This window comes from Aulonocara stuartgranti (genome assembly GCF_965226115.1).
Source record: "Aulonocara stuartgranti genome assembly, chromosome: 13".
Classification (NCBI taxonomy): Eukaryota; Metazoa; Chordata; class Actinopteri; order Cichliformes; family Cichlidae; genus Aulonocara; species Aulonocara stuartgranti.
In genome coordinates this window covers 22201228-22214744 of record NC_138949.1, presented here as the reverse complement: position 1 = coordinate 22214744, position 13517 = coordinate 22201228, and positions in this window count along the sequence as shown.

Sequence of the window (13517 nt, the reverse complement as noted above, 5' to 3'; positions counted from 1 at the left end):
TGTAAAAGAGATTTTTCATCTCAAGTGTTGTTTTTTTCCTGGTTAACTAAAGGTTTAAAAAAACTAAACTTTATAAATAAAGAGGGGGGGAAAATCTATAGTGTTTGTCACCAGTTAATTTTTACTAAATTATATATTTCAGTGTGAATATTTCACACTGCTCAAGTGTCCTCAAGAAACTCCTCAGAGTTCAATAACATGAAATTTCCATAACATATACAGCATTTACTCTAAATGCTCCATTTAATCTAGATTGGCTGCGTCCCTGGGATTTTACTTTCATGAACAGGCCAGACTCTTTGAATACATAGTAGCACTCCAGCCTTGATATAAAGCGTATTACTATTTAATCTCTACTGGGCGCTTACCCCTTTGAAACAAAGATGAAAAGATGGTGATGCAGAACACAAAGTGGAGGTGAGCTTCAAAAGTCCAACATTCACAAGCTTTTGTTGAATGTTTTTGCTAACTTTTTAGAAGCTGTTCTCATAGTTGCTGTGAACAGAGTTATGCAATCAGGGGTTTTTCAGGGTTGTGAAATATCTAGGATATATTTATATCTGGGACATTTATCACCAGAAAAACTGTCGTGCGCATGAAAGGTCACCGCTGCTAATCTTTAAATGATGTTCTTTTAAATAAATGGGATTTTTTTCCCTTCATTAGCTGTCATGACTCATTCTGTATGAGTAGGAGTCAGTGGGCCTAATGACAAAAACACAAGCTGCTGAAGCTGAAGTGAACTCCAAGTGCACACAAATGTGTGATGGTGGTATTCATCATTTTGTTTACAGAGTACAGGACACATATTTATACAAATTACCACTTATATAATTTACACTTTGCCATCTCTTGATGCTGTGTGAAAAAAATCCACAGGCATTTCAGTGATTATCGCACAGTCTCTTTATCTCACGGAGAAGTGTTTTCCATTTTTTACAATTCTGAGAACAGGCACGAGTGTGTAAGCTGAGCACCTGTGCCAATGCGCTGCCAGCTCAGAGACACATTTTTATCTTGTTTGTTACTAATAACACATCGTGGTATATGTTTTCTTACTTTTTTAGCATGATGCGTGTTTGTGTGTGTCAGTGTTGTTACATAACGACTGGTTAAGAAGCAAGCACTTGTTCTCTAATTACACAAAAAGCCCAAAAGTGTTATTTAACTGCACTCTAACAGGGCTGTCATTTACATTACATCCATGTCCAGACACATACATCTACACAATTAGATCCAACCATGATTTTGGACACTGACACAACTTTTGCTGTTTAGTCGTGTTTCAAAACACATTTAACTCTTTGGTATGTGAATAACGGGAGTTTAAAGTGGAGACTTCCAGCTTGAATTTAAGGGCCTGAAAAAATGTGGCATCAGCCTGGGAGGACTTGAAGCTGCATATGACATTCTTATTAGGTGCTCGTTGCTAGTACTGAGTTGGACCTGCTTTTGCATTAAGAACTGGCTTTATTCTTAATTGCAAAGATTCAAAAAGGTGCTGGAAACATTCCTCAAAGATTTTTGTCCATAGTGACACGATAGCATCTTACAGTTGCAAACTCTGTAAACTTTAGAGATGGTTGTGCTGAAAAATCCCAGCAGATCGGCAGTTTCTGAAACACTCAGACCCGCACATCTTTCACCAACAGCCATGCAACATTCGAAGTCAAATAAGTCACCTTTCTTCCCCATTCTGTATCTCAGTTTGAGCTTCAGATAGTCATCTTCACCATGACTATATTCATAAAAATAGATATAGATATATTTATTTATTTATCTAACACTGGGGAAATTTACTTGTTACATCAGGATCAGAAAGAAAAAGTGAATGAGAGATATATTAGAAAAACATAAAAATAGAAAATACATAATTTTTTAAAAGTACAACAAAAGATGATAATTCTGCTAAATGCAGCAATAATAAAAACAATAAAGAGAAATGTGTACATTGCACTATATACACTAAAAGACATGTAACAAAGATACAGTGGGAATCAAAACATATACTCGAGTATTTTTAGTAGGCATCTATCCTGTATCCTGTGCGTATTTTACAGTCTGACTGCTGCTGGGGTGAAGGTACTGTAATAGTTCTCCATAATGTAGCAGTCTGCTGCTGAAGGCACTGCTCAGGGACTCCACAGTCTCATGGTCAGTGTGAGAGGCATTGAGTGAGGGACCAGGACAGAGCCGGCCCTCTTCACCAGTCTAATATGCAGCTACAAGTGGCACATGTTGAGTGTATCTGGACCAAACTGTCAAATCACTTTATAAATTACACCATAATCAGTGCAAGATTTTATTTATTTATTTAAAAGTAAAATAAAAGTGTGTTTTGTGAGGCTACGGTGAGCTTGACCTATGACCTTTGTTCAACAAAATCTTAAATCTCAGGTGAAGCTTTGTGCTAAATTTAAAACAACTCTCTGGAAGCGCTTAAAAAGGAAACAACCTGAAAACCTAGTTACTCTGGCCACAGCTGTCACCACAGAGCCCTGAATACACCACTTAACAACAATCAGCCCAATATTCAAACTCCCCTCTTTGGTTTTATTAGTACACGTGGTTTAACAGAGTAGGGGGACTATTGATTAAGGAATCATTTCATTCTATTGTAAATCAGACAAAATAGGAATTGCTGAAGTCATTGACACATTTCCTCTTCTTTAGAGGAAGGAAACTAACTCTTTGTCATGAGCCAACTCCCTCAACATCTTTCATGACATCTGTTTCTTGCAGGGAATAAACAGGGAGAAAAATACCGAGAGGGATGAAATGAAATGTTGAGGGCTGCCATGATGTTCATCTTTGGAACTCCCACCGCTTGCAACTTTAAAGAGGTAAAATAATTAATTTCTGACAAGTGCAAGAGGCTGCCCTAGGAGACTGACGCTGCTATATGAAGATAATGTCTCATTTGAATAAACTGCCTCCTCTTTCAAATGTATCCATATGCATGAGACGGCGAGTCTAATTGCTGTTAATTCCTATTAAATTGATTGTGATTTATTCACATCTCATCGAGATGCACAAGCTGTGTGTATGAATGGAGTCAAGAAGTTTAATTTCCTGCAGTTAATGAATCCGTTTTGATCAGTTTGAATGGATCGGATGAGCTCGTTGTTGATTTTTGTATTCAAACACAAATTTAAAATGGTTATCCATCTTCACAAATACAGTTAATCTCAAGAATTTATAGCCAAACTAAGAGGGAGGCACTATATTAGGGCCAGACTAGAATATTTTGCTGTTTAGTAGATTGCCATAGAAATGTAGAAACTATGATTTATGGATATTTTTGAGCTTTGTGTACTTTTGTAGCTCACTCCCATAGCAGCTTGTTAAACCACAACAGGCGACTTATTATTATCATAAAACTACCAAAACCAAAATCTGCTTTCCACTACTTACACTACAGTTTCATACCCATAGGGCCCAGCCTTACTTTTAAAAAGACAGAAGTTTATATGTCTCCTAAAATGTTACCCAAAGTCAATTTATTGGTTTTTAACCCATTTGTTTGTCTTTCCACCAAAACCCACTGTGAAACCTCCAAGTCCACATCTGGATGAGACACAGAGTGCTTCATTTCTAAAGACACAACTGGAAACATTGGAAATGATAAATGCAATATTCAAAATGAAACATCAAACCAACTGAACACCAGCAACCGCACAGTAAAACCACATATAATGATATTTAAAAAAAACAAAACAGGGAGCACTCTGAGAGCATGGTCCTCCGCCAAGGCAGCTCACTCTCTGGGCAGTATTTACTTTTAATAAGGGAACAGTTTAGTATGTGGTTTGTATTTGTTCTGTTTTCTTTGTCCTTTTTAAACATACTTAGTAATAGTACAGCAAGAATCAGATAAGGAAAGCTTGACAAATGTTTCCTTTACACAAACATTAGTGTTGGAGTAGGTAATGGATAATAGGCTGTCACGGTACAAAGTACAAAATACAAACAAGGCCAGGCTGGAGCCAGAAGTGCAAAACTTTGAGACAAGATGGAAAACACACACACCATGAGAGAGAAAACACAAAGGACCTGAGGAAAACTAAAGGCTCAAATACACACATGAACTAATTAGGGAGAGAGGACACAGCTGGGGAAAATAAAACACGGGTGGACAAAATCTAGCAAAACTGAACATAAAGCACACAAGAGGAGGGACGGGGGATAAAATAAAGCAGGAAGTAAGCAAAACATGAGAACACCTACACCAAGGGAGACTTAACAACTGGATACAGGAAAAACAGAGAAGGCTAGGAAAAAATAAACCACATGCTAGTTGAAAATGACATAAACTGAAACTCAGGAACTAAATTATAACCATGAAACTCCAGCACATAATGCAAAAAATAATTACAAGAACTTTCCTGGTCCCCCAGTCCTCCTTGGCTGTCTGCTGCAGGTGTTGTTTTCTTTCTGTCTCTCCCTTGTTTTTCTCTCTGTCTCGTCTCTCTGTGCTTGTTTGCTTGTATCTGATTTCATGGGTAGGATTCATCACGAGTTCCCGCCTGTGACCAAACACACCTGTGCGAATCACAGGCTCGTGAAGAAGCCACTACTTAAGGTAGTGGCCGAGGATCGTTCTTTGCTACTCAGTTAGCTGAAACCCTAGCACTTGCGACTTTGTGTGATCTTGCACTGCTTCTAATGTCAATAACTTGAGCTTACTATATTACACTACGCTATATTTCTAAGAAGCTCATTCTCTTTCTGCTGACAATACTTTCTTTAAAGTTGTTACGCATAAACCTGAAAGAAAGGCAGGAGTGAAATGTAAAAGTTTTAAGTTTAATTTTGAAGATAAAAGGCATTTCATTAAAGTTTGACCTTATTTAACCTTGAAGAAGATCTCAGAGAGTAACATGATATTTAGAATCCTCATATATCATTCCCTATATGTCTATATGTTATCAAAAGAAACAATGGCAGTAAGAAACATACTTTTAAATAGCTCCGTATAGCATTAATAGCATCTATTGAAGAGGTAAGAGGTCAATATTACATGAAAGTTTAAATATTTATACAGTACTTTCTATATGTTGAAAATACTCACCACACTTGTAACAATCATAATTTCTAAGATTTAAGGCTTATGTCAATTTTTTTGATTAATAAACAGCGGCCCTTGAAGATCTCCATCCAACCCTTGGCACCTGAGGGTGGGATGAAAAAAAACTAACTCAAAATCAAGATCAAAATATAACATTTATATAAAAAATTATGTATCAAAAATAAATTAACAAAAATAAATAAACAGAAAAACAGTCATGTCATGTGAAGTAAGTTAAGATAACAAGCGATGCACCAAACTGGAAACCACCATCATGATAACGTTTTGAACAAACTGATAAACAAGATTTGAATTATCAATGCCACATGCTCTGACTGCATCTTCTCATTGGTGGTGCCGTGGACTTACTGGTTTTTACCACTAAGATAACGGGAAATGGTATTTAGAGGTTTTTATCAACATGCTTTGCAGATACACAGTATCAGCTTATCCTTCGGTTATCGTACACCAAGCAAGAGCTTTTTCACAGAGATGGTATTTTCACGGCCTTTGCATCCGCAACTCTGGCAACTCTTCATTTGTAATTTCACATTATTATTGATACGTAAAGTACTTTATAATTATATTCACTTTCTTCTCTATTACTATTTAAAAACACTCATCAACAGTAAATTGAGTTCTTTTTTAAACATGCATACATTATTAAATCCACCAAGTTACACCACAAGCACACAGCACAGATCTGCAAGCTTTCTCTGTCTCTGGGAAGTTTATATGTTCTTCAAAGGGCTGCAGTCTTTTTACAAGGTACGGAAGTTATTTTATACTGCTATTGCGGACCCTAGAAGGGAAGCAATGCTCATTAAAAGCCGAAAGCTTCTCTGCACATTGCATACTTTGCTCCCATCCAGTATTCTAATTCTGTATCAAATATTTGGATGTCAGTCACCTTGAAGTTTTTATTTTCCAGCACAGGGTTTCATCAGTAAACACACGATACAGATTGGAAATTGTGCTTTGCAGAATCTGAAGGTAAGAAGCGACTTTTGCATATTTATTCCAAATCTAACAACAGGGACAGATTTCAGGAGAACGCCAGAACATCACCCAGCAGCGACTGGGAGATAATATCCTTTAATGATGGCATTGGAGCGTATTGGAGTGAGAACAAATGCACGAGGGAGGACAAGCTCTCTTCCTCCATTGTGGTCGTAGACTTTGAGACAGACTGTAATTAACAGCACTCTGTCCTCCTCCGTGTTATTAGCTCAGCTGACCTTTGAATGCATCAGATCAGTGAAACAACACATCTGGTAACGCTTCTCTGTTCGGGAAAAGCAGAGGTGAAGAGAATATTAAACAGAGACTGTCAGTGAGTTATTGAGTGACAGTTGTTGCTGTTTCTCTGACATCAATACACAGATTTGGTTTGAACATGCATTCTTTTTTTATTTATTATTCATCCTCCCTTTAAACCACTGTATAAGGTTTCAGACAAAATGTTTTACAGATTCATCACCAAACACAGAAGCTTGCTTCCACCAGTGGAAAAAGAATAAAATCGGCATCCATAAGTCACATTTTTAGGTAATTATCTCAGATTTTCTATTTAATCATTCAAAGCGTCAGGATATTTTCTCAGTCTTCAGTTATTGTCTCATACGTTTGAGTTAGGGACTTAAAATTTTGAGATAATAAACCAAAATTTAGACTAGAATGGATGGCAAAAAGGTTTTTTCATAACTAAAATCTTTAGCTAATGCTGCTGATAAGACAGTAGGATTATTTCCTTTAACCAACGTGTGTGTAATGAGAATATTTCCAGGCTTCTCAAAGCAGGATGATGGCAGGCACATAGAAACCCCCTTCATTTTACGTTTAACTGAATCTTAAACTTTTTCTTTGGAAAATCTCTTTTCATTCACTGCTCTTTTCCTGTGCCAGCGGTCTTGTAATCACATCAGCATGTCAGCGTTGGCCTATGTGCAAAGTTTAAAATGCATGCAGTTAAAAAAGGGAAAAGATGGACCAGACAAGCTTAAACAGCATTGCCTGCAGGAGATTTATTGAAGAAATCCCTCACACACTGGCATGCCGTTTCAGAACTGTCTTGAGGAAAACCCCAGCTGGGAAATTGTCCAAATACCTCCACTGAACTTAGATTAGTCCTGAAGTCTCAGTCTAAATCACAATAGCATTTCCTGTAGCTCACTTGGGCTCTTTTAATTGTTTTGCCACTCTGAATTTTCTGACCCTCACAGAAAACGTTTTTTTCCCACTTCTTTGTAGAAATTGCTTTATCAAAACCACGCTGTTCATCACAGAGGAAGAAATCAATAAGGCAGGGCAATGCCAGACTGAATGAGACAAAATATTGACTTTCACACACACACGCTTTTCTCCCTCAGGCAAATCCAAACACAAAATACAGTAGAAAACAGAATCTGTTACACTAAATGGAAACTCTGGTTTAATTATGAATACAGAAGAGAGGATGCTTACTTATACTTGGAGATTTCTTTTCATTACATTTTTTCCTAACGACTGGTAACAGCTGGAGAAGACAGCTAAAATGATGATAGACTGCGGGCGAGCAGAATGGAGCATTTGGTTTGTCAAGCATTTGGCATTCATCTACTTTTCAAGCAAAACTGTCAAACTTGGTGCAATTTGTGTTTTAGCTTCAAGGATTTTAACAGCTGGTGTCACATTCACAATGTAAATATTCTTTATGCTACGTCGAAATATCTTCAGACTTGTTCAGCAGGTCTCCACAGTGGTACTAATTAAGTTTTTATGACTTCCACGGTTTGTCATTGAACTGACCCAGAGCTGAAGTGCTACAGTGAAGCCCACGTCTGACAGTTAAGCCCTTAACCTCAGAGGCTCAGTCAACCTGACTTTTATTTTCCACAGCTGATTAAAAGACATTTACAGCTCGGCTCCTTTTGCCAGCTGACTGCAGCTTGGTACTGGAGAAATTTGTTTTATCTCCTCCTGTCTCAGCTGGGGCCCCTGCTGTGCTGGTGAATGCAGCTGAAATACAAAGCATCTAAGAGAGATGTCAAGCAAAACTCTGGCAGTTCAAGCAAAAGCAGGATCCTTGCATGCAAACTCTCTTCAACCATCCTTTTCCTGACCCATCATTTTACTCACAGCACGACAGATTTACAGACAGATTAGAAAATCATGTGATTCTACTGTTGGCAGGAACACACATCTGTATTATGTGAAGTTGGTAAAATATCATAATGTGGATGCGGTTAAGCTGTAATTGTAAAACCCCAGGCTGCTGTACAATGATTTGTGAAAGTTTAATCTTTAAGTAGACCCGCTGATCAGATATTAAAGCTAAAGAGCTTGGAGTGATATTTTCATGTGCAAATCTTGTGTGGCATTGCCTTATCCACAGTATTCTGGAGCATGTAGAAGAATTAAATCATCCCCTTCTAAAAACTCTCCAAAGTAGGACTGCACAACCCACATACTGCGCTTAGAGCAAAACAAAAAGGAAGCAAAAAGAGGAGGAAGACACTGAGTTTTTAATATACTGCAGAAGCTCTGTGTATGGAGGTGCAGATATCAGAGCTGTTGCCACTTTGGGTTCTACACCAACTTGCTGCTATTCTTACACATAGTAGAAAGTAGAAACCTGGATGGTTAGGTTGTTTTACTAATTACTGAAAATCACAATTTAAAGATCGGTTTTAAGGTTTTTATTGTGTTTTCATTTATTAAACTTATCCTAAAGTCCACCTACGAGCTATCGCAGATTTGCTTGTTGGCATATAGCGTTTGCTCAGTTGTTATTGTCAAGGTCGTGATGACAAAAGAGCTGTTTCCATGACAACCAAGTGAAATCCATCTGTTGAGGAAGACTTAGATTTGCGGTTTAAAAATCCCTGGATAAAGCCACAAAGTGGAAAGTATGTCAAAGTGTGTCAGATTTTGGACCCTGCTTCCAAAATCGAGGAAAAGATTTTCGCCTTTGATGTAAAGGTACTTACACCCTCTGTTCCCTGACTTAAAGGATGTGCCGTGCATGATGTTGCTTTACCATCTAAAGTTCTTTGAGGACCTTTGTGCTTACAAGTAATATTTTTATGTTAAAAATGGATCCCATCACAGACTGGCAGTGAAAAAGGAAACTCTCAGTGAGAAGCCTCTCTAGCTACAAGCATATTCAGCAGGAAGCTTTCCAGTTCAAAAAAAATCAATACTTAATATGGCAAAGTTAGTGACTATAATGAATATTGTAGAGCCTTTAAAAAGACATGGTAAGTTAATAATGTAACCATGTTATAACTGGTTTAAATTTTTTAGTTATTTACTCATCTTTTCCAGGATGCATTTTCTTGTAGCTGAGTCAAGGAGTAACTGTTAAATAATTGACATTATAACTGTGTAAGCATGAATCAAATATAAAGATAAATATTTAAATGTGTGGTTATTTTGTAAATTATTAGAACCAATCAGCGTGGTTATATCCTCAGGAATCACTCTCGTAATCTTCTTCCCGTGTCTTTATTTCTTTCTATATCTCCTCTCACTCTCCCGACCCCACCATTCATCCTATCTGACCTGTGAACCTCTGTGGAAAGGATGTCACTCCCAGTGGGCTGACACAGCTGAAGATAGCACACGCACAAACACCAGGAAATCCTCAGCTCTGTTTTATTTATTCAAGCCTCCCACTCATTCCTCTGCAAAAGATAAGTGCAGGGAATGAGGGATTGAAGATGAAATTTTCCCCCCATAGCATTACACACATCAAAGCTTAAAAACACAATTACCATTAACATCTGACCTTGCACATTCCCCAACATGAATTTTAAACAAGCTTCCTCTTTACCCAGGCCTAAATAACCCCTAAATACCTTGCAAAATTATTCATCACGGTGTCATATAGCAGTTGCCTCAAGCTTAAATATAGGATTGTCATGAACCGAAGTTCAGTACGCAAGCTGGACCCAGAAGCAGAGACAACACGCACAGGAGTACGAAAAATAAACTTTATTTTAACTAAAGGTGTCCCGGAAGGGTCAAAGGAAAACACGCGAGAAACTAGAAAAACCAAGGGACCGGGGGATGAGTTACGCAGGAACGCAGTAATCGGGACTGTGGGAGGCTGCAACAGAAAAAGGGAGAGAGTTACTGGGGAGCCGGGAAATAGCAGCATACGTGGGGGGAGAGTATGAGTCTTACAGTCAAAGCGGGGCCGTGGGAGCCGGAGGGAGGGGTGAGGGTCCGCGGGGGAGCTCCAGGAAAGTAGAGGTGATCGGTACCGGAGGCGATCCAAACTCCAGACGGGCAGGTGGACAGGCAGGTGGCTCAAAAACACGCCGAGCTGTTACCTGAGCGCAAAAGAAAAGATTAGCGTTTGTTCAGGTAAATGAGGGTTTTCACAACCGCCTTCCCGTGGGTGTACGTTACCGCTGTGAGACGACTAACAGACTGGCGTGGAGCAGCTGGCTGGGCTGGATCAAATAGTCCACCTGATAATCGCCTGAGATGGGATGCAGGTGTGGAGTTAACAGCCACACCCGTGGGCGTGGGCATCCCATCAGCTCCTTGGACACCGGGCCGCGGACCATGACAAGGATGGGTTCCTTGTGCTGATTTTGTCAGAATATTCATCATAACTGTCGAATTCTTCAGCTGCGTGTCAGGCAGAATCAAATGAGGGGGGCATTCATATCGACCAGTCAGAACAGAAAAAATAGTTTAAAGAATACCTTATTTGTATTAATATTCATGTGTCTGTGAGGATATTTTCCTGGTGTGGGATTAAGGCTTAAGAAATACCAATAACAGTAGATAAAATAAGTGCATCCACACCAATACCAGCACCTTGGCGACAGGTTGACATTTTCCATGTTTTGACAGAAAGAAGCAAATCCCATCTAACTGAGGGATGCTTGTCAGCCCTCTAACCATCAAACCGATGTCAGGAAAAAATTGCGCACCAGCCATAGTCTGCTCTTCCTCCAGTAGCACAAGCACATCTGCAGATATAAGCACAAGCCATTTACTCAGCTTGTGTATTGTAGATCAAAAAAGCAAACGCACAATGCACGGTTGAAAGATGTCAACTAATGACAACAGCTCAACAGTGGATTTGAAGCTCCCAGACCTTTGCTAAAAGACTAAATTGATGATCCTGGCTACCTAGAGCTGTAGTCTTCTGCTGGCTGGCTTCTCTCAGCTTAGTGGATGATACATTAGATCAGTCAAGCATGCATGCATGGAGAAAGAAATAGATGAAGAGAAGGTGACGAGAACGGTATATCCTCAACCAGTTATACTAAAAGGATGCTGAATCAGCAGGGGGTCCATACTTACATCTGGTTGAACTGTTTTACTGTTTTCTGATTTCAAATAGCATGCACAGGAATGGATTATTCCCTACTCCCCTTCATATCTTTTATTTCCAAAGCAATGAAAGCATCACATATCACTTTATTTTCCCAGGAAAGGGGCTTACAAGGATTAAAAAGGCATAAAGCAAGGCTGGTTAAAAAAAACACTGCAGAAATACATATGGGTTTAAAGGAGATGCACAATATACTAAAATGAAAATAATCTCTAATTTATTAGGATTTCTTGTATCCAGAAAAAAAATCCAGTAAATAAACTCATATTATGTCAAAAGAAATGAAACAGTGACACTGTGTGGTTGTAAAGAGGAACTACTACTGGAAGAAAGTAATTCACTCAGTTATAAATCACATCTTTTAATTTACTTGAGATAAACTGAAAAAGTATTATCCTCATAGTAAAGTCAGTCATTAGTCATTTTTGCATATGCATAAAGTGATAAGGTAAGGTGTAAACTGGAATTAACTGCTTTATTGGTGGCCAAGTAGGGATATGCTGAATGTGAAATTCTGGGGCCCTATTAGTGTTTTCTTCTGTATTTAGTTTTGTCTTGTATAAATATTGTTTAAATTGAAATCTTTTATCACCTAAAACCGGTGCTCTTTCAATATAGTCGTGAGTTTCTAGCTGAGAAAATGTTCTCTGATGTTTTGTAAATATGGATAACAAACAACCGGGCATGAAAATAACTAATAGGTCATGTGCCTAAACTGATTAGTCTTAATAACAATAATAATTTATGAGTCATTGCTAACAAATTCAGAATAACAACAATATTTAACAATATTTAGAATAATCAGTAATATCAATAACAGGGGCGTAATCTCCAGGGGGGGGGGTTGACCCCCCCAATAATCAGACCCAACCAATATTACCCCCTCCACAATAAAATTATGAATTATCTTACATAAATAAGATGGTGATTTTGATTTTCTTTACTCATTTCAGGTAGGGGAGACCGGCGATAGTTGTAACGTGGGTCAGTTGTAACACTGCCAATTTCTCCAATCAGGGCTAAGTTTCAAATGATGTGACTCATCCTGTACATGCCCAATTCAGTTCTGCTATCACATGTGAAAAATCAGCACATTTTGTCAAACACAGACAATTTAACATGAAAAAAAGTAATTTGTATGCCAAAAAGTAAGTTTTTCTACTTTATTTCAATTTCTAATAGCATTATCTGCTTTGCAGTTAAACTCATCAAACTTAAATTATGTTATTTGTATGTCTATGGGGATATATTCTGTGTAGGTCTTTAGTGCTAATGTTTTAGTCGTTGGCTGTAATGTTAGCTAGTTCATGGCTATAGGAGTCTGGGTCAGTTGTAACAGCAACAGTCTGGGTTAGTTGTAACAATAATGCAGATGTTAAAACTTACCACACTATTACTTTAACTTATATTAAACAATTTGGGGCAACGACATCAGCAGAGAGAGATTCACTGGTCACATTTGTATATGTGGTTAATGCCATTGGCAACACAATTCCTCCACTGTTTGTGTTCCCACACATACATTATGCAGACCACTGTGTCAGAGATGGACCAGTAGGAAGTACTGGTAGTGGAAATAAGTCAGGATGGGTGCAAGAAACAGATTTCCTCATCTTTCTGAAGCACTTTGCAAACCACACCAAGGTATGATAAAAAGTAATTCAATTGCGATGCTGGTGAACAACTACATTTTTTCAGCTTCATTGTTATGTTCAAAATTGGTGCAAGAGTTGTAGGTTATAATGCCCACTGAGCCAATGAGGCCAAACTCAAGGAAGACCAACCAAAATTAATGAAATATTCAGTTGCAGAAAATTCCAGAATTTGTCTTTTTTGGGGGGTTGGAATATGTTCAAAAGTTAGATTTCTGCATTCTGTCACACACACACACACACACACACACACAGGAAATGGCTCTAAGTGCATTCATGTGTTGAATAAACAAAGATTACATGTTAATATTTTGTTAGAACCCTTATTTCATTGTGTTACATTTCACCCCGGGATATGTTACAACTAACCCAGACTATGGGGTTAATTGTAACATTTCACTCTTTGTGTTTGAGACCATACCATGCAATGGGTAATTGTGCTGCAGAGAAAATAGCTGCACTA